At 43.8% G+C, this 7,010-nt stretch overlaps 2 non-coding genes across 2 annotated transcripts; both read right to left on the bottom strand.

Annotated features, from left to right (window-relative positions):
• Nucleotides 1-1,908: 1,908 nt before the first annotated feature.
• Nucleotides 1,909-1,990, bottom strand: trnas-gcu (transfer RNA serine (anticodon GCU)). The gene has a single exon. It is a non-coding gene; the product is annotated as a tRNA-Ser (tRNA).
• Nucleotides 1,991-2,001: 11 nt separating this feature from the next.
• On the bottom strand, nucleotides 2,002-2,165 carry LOC113037966 (U1 spliceosomal RNA). Its single transcript, XR_003274712.1, has one exon. It is a non-coding gene; the product is annotated as a U1 spliceosomal RNA (small nuclear RNA).
• Between the last annotated feature and the right edge of the window lie 4,845 nt (nucleotides 2,166-7,010).

Genomic DNA, 7,010 nt, shown 5'->3' with positions numbered 1-7,010 from the left:
CATTCACATTTAAATTGAACAAGCAATTTGCTTTCAAAATATCAACTGACAATTGAAAAAAAAAGCTAAATACTAACACATACACACACATCTAAAGATCTTAACCAACACTTTAAAGTGTGATGTATAATAACCTTGGCATAGGATTGAGAAACATAAATAATTGCATTTCAATTCGTCACATCAAAACCACAGGCATCAATTTAAATTTAATATCTCAGTATGAAAAATCTGAAGGTTAAAGACTGCATATAAACCCTACACAAGTTAACTTCATAACAGCTGAACACACATATGTACATATATCAAAGCTGTATGCTATGTTAAAAGGACAGCTACCAATAAATAAAACTTGAAAATATTTTGAAAAATGCCTGTAACCAAACATGAAAGTAAAAGTTAATTGTGTTTCTCATCTGTTTTGGTTACAAACATTCAAAATAACGTCCTGTATTAAACTGTTAAAATCCTGTACAAATTTATTTATTCTGCTGAACACAAAGATTTTAAAATCCCAATGGGAAAATAAGTGGAAAATACACCACCAAAACCAACTAAGATAAAACAGGGGAAATTTTTTTTGCATGTTATTGTCTTTACCAGTAGTCTACATGATTTCTTTAAATGTGTCTTTAAATGTGAAAAACCAGTGCAACATATTTTTTTTCATCAAGTTCTTTTTCCTTAATCCAATTTTTCCTGCTTGCAATTCAGTCTAATCTGTCCCACCATTTCAATAATGATTAGAAAATATCTTGGTGTAAAGAGTGGGGATGGGTCACGATTTTTTAGACAGTATTTCTCCATGTTTTTGGTGCTGATGACGCGTTCAAGTAAGCAGAGGGTGCTGCCGCCAATAACACACCTAAAAGCTGTCAAAGATATCAGAAGAACAACAACATTTTCCTGAAGTGTTTTGAAGCGACGACACAGCTCTGGCCCATTATCTTCTCACCTGAGACTGAGCCAAGAGTGCCACATTTCAGCCGGAATCGGCCCGAATGAGCTGTTTGTTCTCTGCAGCCGGACTAAAATTGTGAACAGATTGTGCTCCCATCTTCATCCAGAACATGAGGACATCCTCAGTTTTTGAATAAAATTGTATTGTTCTGAAGACAGACGTTAAAATTAATGTTTACATAAGTGCCGTCATTCAGGCTGTTAACACTGTTTTAATGCATTTAGTCCTATCAAGTCATTATTACTTGAGATGATATTCATGGATGAATTAAACTTTTGATTCTTTTTTTAAATCGCTATTAATGTTTATTATTATTTAAAGATGGAAATATCCTAGTCTTATGAGCAGTTTATGTTAATCAACAAACTGTTATCTTAAGTGCTGTCATTTGGTTATATTATTTTTCAGCACGTTACAATCATTATATGGCGTAAGTTTAGATAGCCTATTCCCGAATGAATTAAACAGTTTGTTAACATACAGATTGAGAAAGTGAATGATTTCTTTCCCTTTTATGGGTCTGTATGAGTGCGTGCTTGCGGGGGAGGGTTGTGAGAAAGTGAAAGTGAAAGTGAAAGTGAAGTGACATTCAGCCAAGTATGGTGACCCATACTCAGAATTTGTGCTCTGCATTTAACCCATCCGAAATGCACACACACAGAGCAGTGAACACACACACACACACACTGTGAGCACACACCCGGAGCAGTGGGCAGCCATTTATGCTGCGGCGCCCGGGGAGCAGTTGGGGGTTTGATGCCTTGCTCAAGGGCACCTAAGTCGTGGTATTGAAGGTGGAGAGAGAACTGTACATGCACTCCCCCACCCACAATTCCGTCCGGCCAAAGACTAGAACCCACAACCCTTCGATTGGGAGTCCAACCCTCTAACCATTAGGCCACGACTTCCCCAAATGCGCAGAGCAGATGAACGAGCAGAGCAAGGAACGACGAGGATGGGATTCGAACCCACGCGTGCAGAGCACAATGGATTAGCAGTCCATCGCCTTAACCACTCGGCCACCTCGTAACTTGTATTTTTGGGGGAGAGCGCGAACGCACTCCCCCACTACCATAAATTATGCAGTCGAGATTCCCGCATTTGGGGAATTCGCAGGGGTCAGCATGGCCGGAGTGCAATGGACAAGCCTCGCCCTGGGTGAACCGCCTTCTTGATCATGGTGTCTCCCCTGCCAGGTAAGTTTCGAATAATAATTGAATAATACTCAGCGATTTTCGAATAGTATTTTTTTTTAATTCCCAGCCCTAGTAAATTAAAGATATTCAAGTAAAGATATTCAATTTCAGGAAATCCCCACTGTTTACCATGATCTTGCACAAGCATTCAGCGAGCATGAAACTTCACACTTACCTCCAAATCATTCTTGTGACTGTGCTATCGAACTCCTGCTGGGAACCATGCCACCGCGCGGTCGAGTATACCCCTTATCTCAGCCCGAGACCGAGGCCATGAATTTGTATATTGAGCAGCTTGCTAAAAGCTTTATTACCCCTTCAACATCTGCTTCCGTCGGTTTCTTTTTTGTTAAAAAGAAGGATGGGGGTCTCTGACCGTGCATAGACCATCGGGGTCTCAATGAGATAACTGTCAAACACTGCTATCCATGCCTCTCGTCCGATCTGCCCTTGAAATGCTCCACACGGCTCGCTATTTCACCAAGCTCGATGTACGAAATGCATACAACCTTATTCGAATTCGGGAGGGTGATGAGTGGAAGACGGCGTTTTCTACAGCCTCCAGCCACTATCAATATCGGGTCATGCCATTCAGCCTCTTCAATAGTCCTTCAGTTTTTCAAGCTGACATGCTCAATCGGAGTGTAATTGTATACATTGATGACATCCTGATTTATTCAGATAACCATGAAACACACATTCAAGATGTGCGAGCTGTTCTTGTCAAACGAGCACCAGTTGTATGCGAAGATCCAGAAATGAGAGTTCCATCATACTCGGATCTCGTTCCTTGGTTACATCATCAGTGCAGACGGAGTGGTGATGGATGACAGCAAGGTACAAGCGGTGGTTAACTGGCTTCGACCCATGTTCGACCCAATTTTCACCGCAGATTTATGTGAAATTTCAGCATGATTGCGGCTCCTCTCACTTCTCTACTCCAAGGAGGAGGAAGACGTTTCCGCTGGTCTTTGGAATGCACTGTAGCATTTTAAAGTTTAAAGGAGATTCACCACAGCACCCATTCTTCATCACCCAGATCCCGAGAGAGAGTTTATTGTGGAGGTACATGCTTCTAACACAGGGGCGTGGGTGCCATCCGGTCGCAACATTGTGGCAATCTAGCTAAAATGTATCCCTGTGCTTTTTATACTCGAAAGTTTAATACAGCAGAGTGCAACTACGATGTGGGCGATCGAGAGCTTCTGGCAATGAAGGCCACTTTTGTGGAGTGGAGACATTGGCTGGAGGGGGCATGTCATCCTTGCTTACTGACTACAGAAATCTGGAATATCTCAAGTCCGTCAGATGACTTAATGCTCGCCAGGCTCGCTGGTCCCTCTTCTTCTCCAGATTTATTTTTAAAATCACTTTGAGAACAAGCTCAAAGAACGGCAAGGCCAATGCTCTCTCTCGCGCCAGTGCGACAGTAATGACAAGTGTTCAGAACCAGTCCCCATTCTGCCCTCCTCTCTCATTGTTGCACCAGTGCAGTGGGATATCATCACAGAGGTTTCTGCAGCTCAGCAAAGATATCCAGCACCACCGGAGTGGTCCAACTCTTTGTTCCTCCCAAGCTCCGTGACTGTGTCCTCCAATGGGTTCTTTGCACTCCCAGCGCGGGGCATCCAGGTATCACGGCCACCACTCAGCTAGTCTCCAATCGCTTCTGGTGGACTCGAGAACGAGTCAATCTTTTGTTCGTTATTTGGCTCGGCTCGGTGTTCATCTTCAGTTCTCTCTTCACAGCAGTTCAGTCAGTGTACTGTTTGAGTACATGAATTATTCCTGGATATTAGTTTGTTTTAACTCAGAGGGAGTGACAGACACATCAAAAAAGTTAACAGCTTAAGTCATTTGCAGAATAATGCTTATTGGAGACGTGAACCATTTTAAACGATTCTGTTCGATTTGTTTAACTGGTTCAAGAAGATCCGAGTTTTGAACTCTCTCACAACAGACACAGAAGAGAAGACAATGATGAATAAAGTCTTAGTTTTTGTTATTTTTGGACCAAAATGTATTTTGATGCTTTAAAAAATTCTAACTGACCCTCTGATGTCACATGGACTATTTTGATGATGTTTTTCTTACCTTTCTGGACATAGACTGTATACCGTGGACACAGTTTCAATGGAGGGACTGAGAGCTCTCGGACTAAATCTAAAATTTCTTAAACTGTGTTCCGAAGATAAACGTGAACACACTGTCACATTGTCTGGTCTGTGTTTCCCTGGGTGCCCACTAGTGGTCTCACTTCCCCATAGAGACCCCTATACAGGCACTACATTTCCCACAAAGCCTTGTCCCTTCATCACTGTTATTATCACATCTGTAATTGCACTCAGCTGTCTCCACTTTCATCGTTTTCACCTGTCCATATAAACCAGCCTGTCTCATTCTGTTTCATGGAGTCCTTGTTTTCCATCACCCGGCTTTCTAGTGTTCCCTTGTGTTTTTCTTGTTTCTTGTTTTGGACTGATTTTGTGATTATGACCTCTTGCTTGTTTTTTTGGAATATGATTTTGTATTGCCCCATTAAAACACAGCATTTGGATCTCTCATTTCCTGTGTGCATTCATGACAGAAGGACTCCATCAATGCCCAGATCCAGCAGTGTGGGATTTCGTGTCCGTTCCCCAGCCAGCCCTCCATCAAGAGGGCCCTCCATCAAGAGGGGAGTTAGGTGGGTGGTTTGGTGCAAGTATTCTGGACCCTAGAGGTAGGATTGGGATACAATGATGAGGCACTTAAAGACCTCTTTAATGCTTGTTTGCATAATCCTTTGTCTGAGTGGGAGATGAAGGAGCTGGAGAACCTGGATTTTTGGGGGTTCACCATGTACCGACAACATCGGTCTCAGTGGGATACCCCAAACACACCTGTCTCTCCAGGTGTGAAGCCAACTCTAGACCTGTGTCTCCAGACAGGAGGACCGCCAGCCCAGCGCTACAGCACAAGGTGGCTGCCAGCCCAGTGCCACTGCACAAGATGGCCACCAGCCCAATGCCACAACACCAGGTGCCCGCCAGGCCAGCGCCACTGCACAAGGTGGCCACCAGCACAGCGCCACAGTACAAGGTGGTCGCCGACCAAGCACCATACTACAAGATGGCTGCCGGCCCAGCGCCACTGCACAAGATGGCCGCCGGTCCTGTGCCACTTCACAAGATGAAAGCCACAGGTGAACGGAGTTCAGTCAGGTCCCCACTAACCAGGTCCCCGTGGTCCCTCCAGAGTCAAGTCAGGTTCCCGTTGTCTCTTCAGAGTCGAGTCAGGTCCTCATTGACCCTCCAGAGTCGCGTCGGGTTCCCGTTGACCCTCCTGAGTCGAGTCAGGTTCCCATTGACCCTCCTGAGTCGACACAGGTTCCCGTTGACCCTCCAGAGTCCAGTAAGGTCCCCGTTGACCCTCCAGAGTTGAGTCAGGTCCCCGTTGACCCTCCAGAGTCAAGTCAGGTCCCCATTGACCATCCTGAGTCAGGTCAAGTCACCATTAACACTAATCAATCAATCAATCAATCACCTTTATTTATATAGTGCTTTAAACAAAATACATTGCGTCAAAGCACTGAACAACATTCATTTGGAAAACAGTGTCTCAATAATGCAAAATGATAGTTAAAGGCAGTTCATCATTGAATTCAGTGATGTCATCTCTGTTCAGTTGAAAATAGTGTCTGTTTTTATTTGCAATCAAGTCAATGATATCGCTGTAGATGAAGTGACCCCAACTAAGCAAGCCAGAGGCGACAGCGGCAAGGAACCGAAACTCCATCGGTGACAGAATGGAGAAAAAAACCTTGGGAGAAACCAGGCTCAGTTGGGGGGTCAGTTCTCCTCTGACCAGACGAAAACCAGTAGTTCAATTCCAGGCTGCAGCAAAGTCAGATTGTGCAGAAGAATCATCTGTTTCCTGTGGTCTTGTCCTGGTGCTCCTCTGAGACAAGGTCTTTACAGGGGATCTGTATCTGGGCTCTAGTTGTCCTGGTCTCTGCTGTCTTTCAGGGCAGTAGAGGTCCTTTCTAGGTGCTGATCCACCATCTGGTCTGGATACGTACTGGATCCGGGTGACTGCAGTGACCCTCTGATCTGGACACAGACTGGATCTCGTGGCCACGGTGACCTCGGAACAAGAGAGAAACAGACAAATATTAGCGTAGATGCCATTCTTCTAATGATGTAGAAAGTACGGTGTTATGTGAAGTGTTTCCGGTTCCGGTTTACCTAATTAATGCAGCCTAAAAATCCTTTAACGGATTTGGATATTAAAAGCATATTAGTATGTTATGTGTATGCCAGGTTAAAGAGATGGGTCTTTAATTTAGATTTAAACTGCAAGAGTGTGTCTGCCTCCCGAACAATGTTAGGTAGGTTATTCCAGAGTTTAGGCGCCAAATAGGAAAAGGATCTGCCGCCTGCAGTTGATTTTGATATTCTAGGTATTATCAAATTGCCTGAGTTTTGAGAACGTAGCGGACGTAGAGGAGTATAATGTAAAAGGAGCTCATTCAAATACTGAGGTGCTAAACCATTCAGGGCTTTATAAGTAATAAGCAATATTTTAAAATCTATACGATGTTTGATAGGGAGCCAGTGCAGTGTGGACAGGACCGGGCTAATATGGTCATACTTCCTGGTTCTAGTAAGAACTCTTGCTGCTGCATTTTGGACTAGCTGTAGTTTGTTTACCAAGCGTGCAGAACAACCACCCAATAAAGCATTACAATAGTCTAACCTTGAAGTCATAAATGCATGGATTAACATTTTTGCATTTGACATTGAGAGCATAGGCCGTAATTTAGATATATTTTTGAGATGGAAAAATGCAGTTTTACAAATGCTAGAAACGTG

This window comes from Carassius auratus, chromosome 20 (genome assembly GCF_003368295.1).
Source record: "Carassius auratus strain Wakin chromosome 20, ASM336829v1, whole genome shotgun sequence".
NCBI classification, from domain to species: domain Eukaryota; kingdom Metazoa; phylum Chordata; class Actinopteri; order Cypriniformes; family Cyprinidae; genus Carassius; species Carassius auratus.
This window is presented reverse-complemented; position numbering and strand designations above follow the sequence as displayed.